The sequence below is a fragment of the Typopeltis vanoorti genome, chromosome 18, assembly GCF_054136105.1.
Source record: "Typopeltis vanoorti isolate ZY-2024b chromosome 18, IOZ_Tvanoo_1.0, whole genome shotgun sequence".
NCBI lineage: Eukaryota > Metazoa > Arthropoda > Arachnida > Uropygi > Thelyphonidae > Typopeltis > Typopeltis vanoorti.
The window spans coordinates 52,447,376-52,459,896 of record NC_143566.1 but is presented as its reverse complement, the minus strand read 5'-3'; the positions used below and the strand labels follow the sequence as shown (position 1 = coordinate 52,459,896).

Below are 12,521 nucleotides of genomic sequence, written 5' to 3'. Positions count from 1 at the left end.
CAGACGCAGAGGTGATACTAAGGTTCAAGTAATGTAATTCAACCCTGGTATCACCTCTGGATACTCTGGGGTACTTAGGATAATCAGTGAAGTCAATAGTCTCAATATACAGTAGCCTAGTTGTGAAGATACCTCATGTACAAACTTTGCTTATGCTTAGGTAAAGGATTAAAATAAAATCCTTTACTTAAGCATAAGCAAAGAGACTGATCTTTAATTGTTAGACCTTTGCATTCCTTTGAAGTTTATTTCATACACAATATGTTTTATAAGAATAAGATATTTTATAACAACATACTTTGTTTCTGCAGAAATTTTTAACAACAGCTTCTAAAACGGGTTCAAAATTTAACAACTGCATGGAAACTAGCTGCAGATCATCATTGTATTAGGTACACAGATATTTTCATAATTCAGTCAGGAACATAAGAAGAAATACAGATCTTCAGCGAATACCTTAACCTAGAAGTTCCCAAACTTTCTTTCACAGCAACCCTAGGCCAAAAGAAATATCTAGCAGTTCTGTTTACTAAGTAGTTGGTACAAACTACTTACTAAGTATTTATGTCTTAAAACTTAGTAGCCATTTGAAAAAACAGTTACTGAGTTTTTGCTGAGGCATCCTCGGAAACCATGGCACATAGTTTGAGAATCACTGCCTTACTCAATTAAAGTCAGGATTAAGTTTACACTTGTTCTTACAGAACTACCATATTTAAATGCTCTAGTTTCTATCTCACAACAAAACAAGCTAACTTATACAGCCAAATACCAACATGTGGAGCTTCCAATTACAATAATGTTCAGAACCCATCCATAATGCACATTATAACTATAAGCTTATAACTAAAAGAGTTTTGGGATCACACACATAATGACATTATAACTATAAGTTTATAACTAAAAGAGTTTTGGGATCCCATACATAATGCACATTATAACTACAAGCTTATAACTACAAGAACATTGGGATCTCACGCATAATGAATCTGATATGCACAAGTCAGTATATATTTCAGAGAATAATAAAATTAAAGATCCTTACAACATTCTGAGACTTCGGCTGTCTATCTATGAAATTTATTGCTTACATGACATTTCCTATATAGGATAAACAGATTAGGAGAAATTCACAAAGGTAAGAACATGAAAACATTAAAAGAGAAAGAGAAGTCAGATTAGCATCTACATGCTAAAAATCTACAAAAGAAAAACAATTGTTCTGCATGGCTGGTGATTGAACAATGGAATGCATTCTCTGATAGGATAGTAAGAGCACGAACAGTGAATATGTTTAAGGGGTGTTATGACAGACTTTGTGTTGTCTAAGATAGACCTCACTCTTGTGGGTCCATGGAGCACCTGAATTATAATAATAATCACCTGAATTATAATAATAATGTCTGAAATGAACCAAAAAATGCCATACATTGCATACTTTGCAATGTATGGCAATTTGACATATATTGCATACATCAGTTACATAAGAACATTCAAAGAAATAATGCAAATAATATACACATCACAGATGATGCAATGCAGTAATAAAAAAGGGATGACAATTTTATATGGTCCACAATGATTAAGCAATGAAACAGAACATGTCAGAGTTACCAACGAGCCCCATGTGTCATATGCAATACGAGTGTATTCACATACAAAATTGAAAAATATCCTTTTTTTAATTTTAGTGTGCCCAAGGATACTAAGAGCCACTGCTATTTAACTTGTATGCTAATGATATTGGAAAAGTTTGTATAGTGATATGTAGATGTTTGCAGATGATGCAAAGCTGGGAAGCACTGTGAGGAGTAGAGCAGATGCTGTGGTTTTACCAGAGGACTGGAACAGACTGGGTGAATAGACAAGTGAGTTTTACAAGAGGACTTGAACATACTGGGTTACTAGGCAAGTGAGTGGGGATTCCAGTTTAATGCTCCACAGTGTAAGGTATAAGGTATAACTTTGGAAAGCAAAGATGGGATAGAGAGTATACAACTGGAGGGGGATATCATGGTGGAGGAGATAAGGAATTGTGCAATGATGGTGGATAAGTAGTCAAAATTTAGAGATTTACCACACAAAGGATTATAATAATGTGTGAGGACATTGGCATGTGGACATAAGGAGATTATTATTATTATTATTATTATTAAACAGGTATCTCCACTGAGTCAGAAGACTCATCATGGGAGATAGAATATTCACACACCTGCTATTATTCACATAATACCTATCATACTTCTCCTTAAACTCATTCACTGATAAAGCACTCACAATCAACTCCAGAAACCCATTTACCACCCTCCAAGTAAAATATCTAGTCCTAACCCATTATTAAACGCACACTTCCACAATTTCCACTGGCGATCGCTTGTTCTCTTCCTTCTTCCCATGTACTGAAGAAAGTGTTTGGTGTCAATCCTATAAAATCTCTTTAATAACTTATAGGCTTTTATCATGTCTCTTTTTTGTCTATCAACTAGTTTTTGAAGACCATCAATCTCTACTCAGAGAGAGCATTCAATAAACCTGCCATAATCTTTATCACTTGACTCTCGATCCTCTCCACCACTTCTTCATCTTCATGGAATCTGTGAGTCCACATCTGTGCAGAGTAGTCCAGATGTGGCCTTATTAAAGCCTTATATAGGAGAACAATAAACTCTCTATTCTTGCTTATTAGCGTGTTCTTCAATGATTACATAAGCTGATATGCTATTTTGGTTACCTTTGCAATATTATTATTATTATTATTATTATTATTACCACCCCAAGACCTCATGGAGTCAAAGACTCATCTGGGAGGTCCTTTTATCACACACATACACACAGCATATCATACCGTGTTTTAAACACATTCAAACTCTTTGCAGACACCACATTCTCAGGCAAGGCATTCCAATCATTCACAATTCTGCATGAAAAAACCTGCTTCTCACTCCTTTACTCACACCCACTTTATACAGTTTCCAGGGATGACCTCTGGTTCTCCCCTGATCTCCCACTATTCTCTGTTAAACTTCTCCACCATTGATCTTATAACAACCCCTTACCAACTTGTAGGTCTCTATCATATCTCCCCCTCTTCCTGCTGTCCAACAGACTCTGCAAATTACATCTTCTCAATCTTTCCTCATACTCGACATTCCAGAAGTTAGAAACTACCTTAGTCAGTCTCCTTTGGACTCTTTCCAACATCTCTTCATCCTTCTGAAAACCCAGTGACCAAATCTGGGCACAATAGTCCATATGTGGATTAATCAAAGCCTTATACAACGGAACAAGAATCTCCCTACTTCTACATGTCAGAGTCCTCCGCATCATTCCCAGAAGCCTTTGTGTTGTCTTACAATTTTGGCGATGTGTCCCCTAAATTTTAGATCCTTATCAACTATCACCCCCAGATCTCTTATTTCCTCTACCTCCAACAATATATTCTCACCAAGCACAAATTCTGCATCCCATCTTTGTTTTCCAAATTTTAAAACCTTACATTTTGCAACATTGAACTCACATCCCCATTTCCGTGCTTAATCACTCAATCTATTCAAGCCTTCTTGCAAGGCCACAACATCTTCACTACTCTTTATGGTTCGTCCCAACTTTGCATCATCTGCAAACAACTGAATATCTCCATCCAAATCTTCACCTATATCATTAATATACAAGTTAAACAGTAATGGACTTAAAACCGACCCCTGAGGCATTCCAATAGTGACTTTCCTTTTCCTGGATATTGCTCCCCCATACACAACATGTTGATACCTATCAGATAGCCAGTCTCCAATCACTCACTCTATTCAAGCCTTCTTGCAAGGACACAACATCTTCACTACGCTTTATGGTTCGTCCCAACTTTGCATCATCTGCAAACAACTGAATATCTCCATCCAAATCTTCACCTATATCATTAATATACAAGTTAAACAGTAATGGACTTAAAACAGAACCCTGAGGCACTCCATTAGTGACTTTCCTTTTCCTGGATATTGCTCCCCCATACACAACATGTTGATACCTATCAGATAGCCAGTCTCCAATCCAATGCACTAATCTAATATCCAACCCCATCTGCTCTAGTTTGACTGTCAACCTATCATGAGGTACTCTATTAAAAGCCTTTGCAAAATTTCCTTTTCCTCTGTCCAAGGAAGAAGTCACTTTATTGCAATAAGTAAGTAGATTACTAAAACATGACATCCCTTTAGCAAATTCATGCTGTCCATCAAAGATAATACCATTGTTATCAACCCAACTCTGGATCCTAGTTCTCACAAGCTTCTCCAACAACTTAACACCTGACACACACAGATAGGCCTTTAGTTTGATGCTTGAGTTCGATCACCTCCTTTATGAAGTGGCACAATCCTGCCCTCCTTCCACTCCATATATACCCTCTAAACTTCAATGCCCTGTCCACAATCATCCCCAAGTCTCTGGCCTTATCAGTTTACCTCCAGTTTATTTCCATCAATATAGTACACAGCTTGTGATTTCCTAAAGTGAAGAGATCATATTAAATCTCATACTACTAATCTATTTAAGTTTACTGCAGGATAGCTGCATCACCTTCATTTCCAATGCTCTTTCTAGTTTAGCATCATCAGCAAAACAACTGAATATTTCCTGTCAAATCATTTCCTATATCATTGATATACAAATTAAACAACAGAAGTCCTGTGGTACATCACTGGTCACTTTCCTTCTCCTGAACTTAACTTCTCCATAAACCACGTTTTGATAGCTGACCATCAGCCACCCTCTAATCCAAATCACCAGATTCATATCCATCCCCATTTGCTCTAATTTATGCAACATAATTCTATGTGGAATCTTGCCAAATGCTTTTGCAATTTCTACCAGTATCACTGAGTAGCCATTTCCTTTAGCCAGCTATACTGTTGCTTTATTACAAATACTAAGCAAATTACTAAGGCAATAACTACCCTTCACAAAGCCATGCTGTACTCTATGGAGTATTATATTCCTATCCACTCAGTCTTGAATTTCCCTATGTCATTAATATACAAATTAAAGAGTAGTGGTCCTAGTACTGAATCCCAAGATACTCCACTAGTCACCATCATTCTCCTAGACTCCACTCCATCATATACTACTCCTGGTGTCTGTCAGCCACTTCCATATCCATGCTACCAGCCTCATATCCATTCCCATCCTCCCCAGCTTTTGTAATAGTTTTCCATGTAGTATTCTGTACAATGACTTGGCAAAGTCCAGCATTATTATGGTGTAACCATTACCTTTATCCAATTCTGCTGTCACTTTATTATAAAATGTGAATAAGTTACTAAGACAGGACCTACCCTTTACAAAGGCATGTTGTCCACTATAGATTATCACATCCCTATCCATCCACTGTTGTATTTTACTTTTCATCAACTTTTCCAGTACTTTTACAACCACTCCCAATATATTAAATGGTTTGTAGTTTACTAGTAGTCTTCTGTCTTGGAGCTACCTTTATGCAATGGTACTATCTTACCCTCTTTCCACTCCCTTGGAACCTTGCCAGAGCTGAGACTTAGATTGAACAATTTCGTCAGGGGCAATGCAAATTCTCTTGCACATTCATGTAGTACATGGGCTGATATGCCATCCAGTCACACTGCTGTGTTTACTTTCATATTTTTTAATATGCTAAACACCTTCTGTTCATCTGCCTCAATGTTGATAAGCATCTTTGTAACATCAGCAACTGTAAAATCACCACCTGAATGATACACTTTGCAAAATGATCACTCAGAACTCAACTATTTCTTTTCATTCAGTACCTTCCTATCACGAACATTGTATAAAGTCATTCTACCATAGTCAATTTTCATCTTACTTTCTACATAATGATAACACTCTTTTGGGTATATTCTAGACCAGGGGTTCTCAACCTTCTCCAGTGGCGTACCACTATATTTAATTCAAGATATTAGATGTACCAGCAAGGCAGTGGCTCACGTACCATAGATTCTCAACCTATAGTATGCGTACCACTGGTGGTACGTGAGCCACTGCCTTACTGGTACATCTAATATCTTGAATTAAATATAGCGGTATGCCACTGGAAAAGGTTGAGAACCCCTGGTCTAGAGTCCTCTAGACTGTTTGGCTAATTGTTTCTCACAGTCTGATTTGGCCTTGCTTTCCATACTAGTCATCCTTCTGGCTTGCATTTGTACTGCTCATGAGTATGCTGATCACTCTTTTATAAATTAAAAATACCAAGAAATAATATACTTGGTTTAATCCTTTATCCAAGTGTAAGCAAACAAGTTCACGTCTGAACTATTTTCAGGGCTGGGGAAACTTGTATATAGAAGCTTATGACTTCACATCACTTGCCTTAGTATCCCATAATGCAAAGCATTATGGAATACTAAGGCATATCCTTACAGTTATGTATAATGCTATGCATTATGGAAAGGGTCACTACCTAGGCCGGTTTCAAATCATGTGCTTTGCATTATGGGATACTAAAGCAAGTGATATGAAGTCATAAGCTTCTATATACGAGTTGCCACAGACCTGAAACTAGTTCAGGCACAAACTTGTTTGCTTACACTTGGATAAAGGATTAAACCAAGTATATAATTTCTTGGTATCTTTAATTTATAGTATAAACAAGTGGCAAACCTTCCAACAACTTTCTCTGATCGCTCTTTTCTTTACATGTCCTCCACAATGTTTTCTTTTTTTGCAGCTCTTTCTTTATATCCCTACTCATCTACTTAATTCCAACTTGGTTTGTCCTCCTGACCTTGGGTATACAATCTGATACCGCTACTCTCAAGCGGTCTCTGACCACCTGCCATGCACTACTGATATTCTTTCCTTATAGTTTCTCAAGCCATGGCACTGTGCCAAGATGACTTCTGAGTCTCTGATAATCATCAGCCTTATAGTTGAACATAAACTTCTTCTTGATAGAGAATGCCACATGTTTAGCAACTTCCCAGAACAAGACTGCATAGTCACTCTCACCAGTTGGAGGCAGAGTGTCTACCCTGGTTATGGATACATTTTCTGATGCTATTATCAGATCCAACAGTCTCAAAACCCTTGTCCCCTCTATAACATGTTGTTTCATGTGATTATCCCTTATCAACTGTAAAATCTCACTTCTATCCTGCAATGCCCCATTTCCTCCCTACAATCGGTGTCCCCATAGTTGTTCTGCCTACACTCATTCTGCTAATCTGTCAGTACATGGCATCTACATCTTCCTGTGGCCTACCCCCTGGTCTATAGCAGTACCAGAAACATATTTTGTCCTATTTTCCTATTTGCCGCTATCTCACAGCAGACAGCCTCATATGAACCATCTCTCTCAGACCTAATATCCTCTTTAACTTCTAATTTTGTTTTAATTTTAATTGGTAAAGTTCCTGGAAAAAGAGGAAGGGATAGACCTTCAATGAGATGGATGGATGGTGTGTGGAGTGACTGATCTTTAGAGAGTTGAAGCCTCCAGAAAAGCATACAACAGGACTACATGGCAAGGCCTGGTGTGGCACATCACTGAGCATCGGAGTGACCATACGACATCTGCAGATGCTCAGTGAACATATGGTAATTCTGGAGATTATCATCAGTCCCTCCTTCTCCTTCTATCCTCCCTGAAAATACAATACCCTTTACATTCTATCCCTGTAACTATATCTTTTTCAGTCTCACTGATGCCTATGATATTTGGTCAAGTCGAGCTTACCAATGCCAAAAACTCCTTGCTCTTATTCCTGATACTTCTTGCATTCGTGTATGTGCATTTCAACATCCCTTTGTACCCATAGTTACACTTGTATAATCATTACCAACCCATTTAAACTGGACGTGCGAAATCCCATTCAGCATTGCATAATCATTACTATACCCATGCTCATTTATCACAGGGGGGGAGGGGGTAGCCAGACACATGCTTGATTTTATTCGCCCTAATATCTCTAATTTTCTGGATTTTGCACTGCTACACTCTCACTAAACATCATTTTCTCCAAACATCTAACTCCAAAACCATTTAAATGTAGTCCATCGGGCATCAAATTTAACCCATGCATCAATATACTGCATGGCCCTTCTTCTCAGTTCTGTCCTATCATACCGAGGCAGCAGACTCACAATCTTTGCTTTCTTGCTCTTCATTTTCGCTTCCACTAACAACTCTTTAATGTTCTCTCTCATTGCATTTTTCTCACTTTTCAAATCATTTATGCCAGCCAATATAATCAACTCGTTTGCTTCATTCTTCTGCATACTTACAGCACCACTAACAACCTTTATCTTCACACCCGGAAACATGCTTTCATCACTTTTTCAGTAAGTACACTGCTTATTATTGAATCCCCATACAATACTATCTCTTTTCTCCCAGTCGCTCACACTTTTATGCTTTTCCTATTCACTCTTTCTTTCATTCTCCATCCTTCCATGTCATACACCAATCATTTCTCCAGTCACTGAAGCTCACGTTTTGTGCTGTAAAGGAGTCCACATAAGCATGCAATTGCTTTCTGCGCTAGCATCTCATCATAGATAATATTACCCACATCTGCCCAATTCTGTATATATATGAGTTCTTACCAATTTCTCCAAAATCTTAACTATGGAAGAAATGCGAACTGGTTTATAGTTTGATACTTCCATTCCACTACCACCCTTATGCAATGGCTGTTTTTAACCTCCTTTCATTCTTTTCAACTGTTTTCCAGGATTTCTCCATTGCAAGACTTTTATTAAATAGCTAAGTTAATGGCATAGTCAGCTCCATGACACATTCTCTTGAAACACATGGTATAATTCTGTCTAGTATTTCCCCCTGCCTTATTGACATTTGGTGTATTCAGTATTTGGAATACATCATCTTCATTCACTTCTAACACTTCACCACTCATTATTCTTCTAGGAATAAAGCCTGTAGTACTAGGAGCTATTTAATGAACATTCTAAAGTGATCATTAAATAGCTCAACTATGTCATCTGCATTGGTCACCTGATTCCCATCTACAACCAGCAAGGTAATCCATCCATTATCATTTTTCCTCCTACTCACCACATAGTGAAACAACTCCTTGGGAGTCTCCTTGAATTGCAGTGCTAGTCTTCTCTCATATCTTAATTTTACTCTCTTTACAATACTAGCCATTTTCCTAGACTGAGCCAAATATTCTTCATGCAACTGTTCTCTGCCTCTCTCTTTATATTCCTTCCATAATCTCTTTTTCTTCTGCAATTCTCCTTTTATTCCTCTGTTTATCCATATGACTCCCAAATTGCTTTATCTTCTTCTTCACTCGAGGTATACAATCTGTCATTGCTGTCAACAATTTTTTCTTAAGTATCTCCCATGCTAATGACCCCTCTTCCTTCAAATTCTTTCATCCATTGTACTGTTGCAAGCTAGTTTCTAAGTCTATGACAGTCGCCTTCCTTATAATGCCACATTCATTCATTCTCCAAATTAGGATGACATGGTCACTCTCACCAATAGGGGATCAAGTATATCATCTCCATCACAATTAGATTCTCTGATGACATGATCAGATTCAAAACACTTGATTCTCATGTTCCCTTCACCACATGCTGCCTAAGACAGTTGTCCCACAAGAAATACAAAAATTCAGTTCCCTTATTATTTCATGCTGTCTCCTCTTCCCAGTTTATCACTATAGTTGAAGTCCCCCATAATGATCGGGGGACTTTTGCACTTGCCAAACTCATTTGCCTAAATATTTCCCACTCATCAACATTTATATTCCCTGGTCTGTAACAACATCCCACTAAATATATTGTCTTATAAACATCTATCTCACACCATATACTCTCAAAGCCATTAATGTCATTTTAACTGAAATTCTCCACCCTGAGTGCGCACAATTCATCTCTTATCATGAATAACACTCTACCACCATGTTTACCTTCCTGATCATTCTGAAATATGCTATACTCTTTGATTTCTATCCCTGTTAGAACATTCTCCTCAGGTAACCAAGTTTCACTGATACCAACAACCTTTGGAGAGACTGTGTCAATCAATGCCACAAACTCATTCCCTTTATTCCTAATGCTCCTAGCATTTTATACAGAAAAACCAATGTATTGCTATAATAAATTTAGTTTAATCCTTTATCCAAGTGTAAACAAACAAAGTTTGCACCTGAAGTGTCTTCAGGACTGAGGCAACTCATGGTAAAGGTGGACTAAGCTCTCATCACTTGTCTTAGTATCTCCCATAATGCAAAGCACATCTCCTTGTCTGCAAACACTTGGATAAAGGATTAAACTAAATTTATTAAAGTCTAACCAAGTGGGAAAAAAAAAAACCTTCCAATGTATTGCCAGTATGCTTATAGCCGTTATTACTCCCCCTCATACTCCATCTGGCTCTGTAATGTAGTGTACACCTCTTCATTTCTCAAGTCACTATCCCAACATGAGGTGCCATTCCTACAACATTCCGTGTGCAATTCTAGTTTTCCTGCTCATTTGCCCAGAAAACAGCAGTCTCTCCAAATTCCTGTGCCCATCCACATTCAAATGTAATCCATCTCTTGTACATAGCTGTCTACTATCTTCAAACGTATTCCAAACATTCACATATTCCAGACCTCTTTTCTGCACATTCTTGCTCTCATCTCATTCGTATCACTGCTCTTCTTCTTCACTCCACATTATCACACCGAGGCAACATGCTCACTATCTTTCTTCAGACACATTGCTACTGAACTATCTCTAGAATCAACCTCAAATCTCGTTCTACACAATTCATACTACCATTCAGGTCATGTGGCCCAACCATTACTATGATCTCCTCTGCACTTTCACCCCCACTTCACTGCCATTGCCACACTCTCTATCATTCCACTAGGCAAGCACTCCTTTGACACTGTACTCTGCACATGATTTGGGAATCACTGAATCTCCATACACGACACTCTGAACAGATTTATTCATCCTTCTCACTGGCATCCTTGACCCTTATGCTTCCAATCTCTCTCTCTCTCTCTCTCTCCTCCCTCTCATCTTTCTATCTCTTGTTTCCACTTTTTTGGCTTTCTGCAACTTCCTCTCTTCCACTGTCTCTCCCATTCTATTGCCTTCCTCTCCCCCTTCTCTCCGATGCTGTTCTCTTATACCTATTCTAATTCCTCTCACACTAGCAAATAACTCTATCCTCCCAAGATCTTCCTTCTTCCTCCTCAACTTAGTCTTCATCCCTTTCATCTCCTTTCTCAGCAGTTCTATTTCTCTCTCCACGCATCCTGCTTTCAATTTACATTCATACACACAATCATGGTCATCAAACAAACCACCTCCATCAGATAAATTGCCCAAGGCTAAATCCATATATAAGTCTTTAACATTCTCTCCACCTTCCAACACACTAGTGGCATCCATCATCCACTTCCAAAGCACTGTGTCTGCCGCCACTAAATTCCAAAATCGAGACACTTATGTCTCCCAGGGCCTTCCACTGCCTACTGCCTTCTACTGTAAACTATTGCTAAGTTAATTATTATTTGACACCTCCAGGGAGTCCAAAGACTCATCGAGGGAGGCACCTGCCAGGGCCGCCAAGAGAAATTTTCGGGCCCATGACAAGTCTGTGGTCCGGGCCCCATTTAAAAAAGTGAATCACTTTTGTTTAATAAAAAAAAGTCATATAAAACATTAAAACATTTATTTTAAAAAAAAGTGTATAATAAATTCAAAATATAGTGTAGCGCATGGCCTACGGTATACAGCTGCACATTTTACAAACAATCACAAAACCTTCGGCTATCAAAATACTAATAAGAACGAAGTGTTCTGGCAGGGAACATTACTGTGCATGCAATTACTAGCTAGTGCTAGCGCAGCTGACTGCAACAACCTTGCACAAACGCCTATTGACGTCATCACCCGCTATAACTACAGTGATCCGTGCTGAGAGAATCAATGTCTTCTGGACACTCACGGCGAGCTAAAGAGCATAGCCGTCTGTCTAAAACAAGATACAGTATCATTGTTGATATACCATTATCCTTTATCATTGTTGTATTATTACGAGAATTAAAACCATGCATTTTAAACACGGTTATGTGACACGTTGGGGCCCAATGGTCGGGCCGTTTTCGATGCCGGGCCCGTGACAAAAGTCTCAGATGTCATCCCCTCTTGGAGGCTTTAGCGCCTGCTCTACAACTCTGTCTCCACCACTCAATCCATCAACAGACCAAAACTACACCAACGCCATCTACTGTGACCACAACCACTAGTATTTTCACAGACAGTCACATATATCACAAATAAAACAAAATTTGGTAAAGTAAAAGTGAAAAGTGATTTATGAAGAATGTGTGTCAATTACAACTCATGCATGGATAAAAAAAGAGACTGGAATGGAATCAACATGATTAATTAATAGGATGAACTCAAAAAGAAGAGTTAAACTAGCAAGAGCCTGGAAACCAATTACAAAAAGATCAGTCGGCAAGCCCAAAAAATTATGAACAGACTGCCTGTGTTGAAGT

At 38.3% G+C, this 12,521-nt stretch overlaps 1 protein-coding gene across 3 annotated transcripts in view; it reads right to left on the bottom strand.

Annotated features, from left to right (window-relative positions):
* Positions 1-12,521, bottom strand: part of LOC150096671 (lactadherin-like) — a 331,206-nt gene that overhangs the window by 50,907 nt on the left and 267,778 nt on the right. The window lies entirely within an intron of this gene.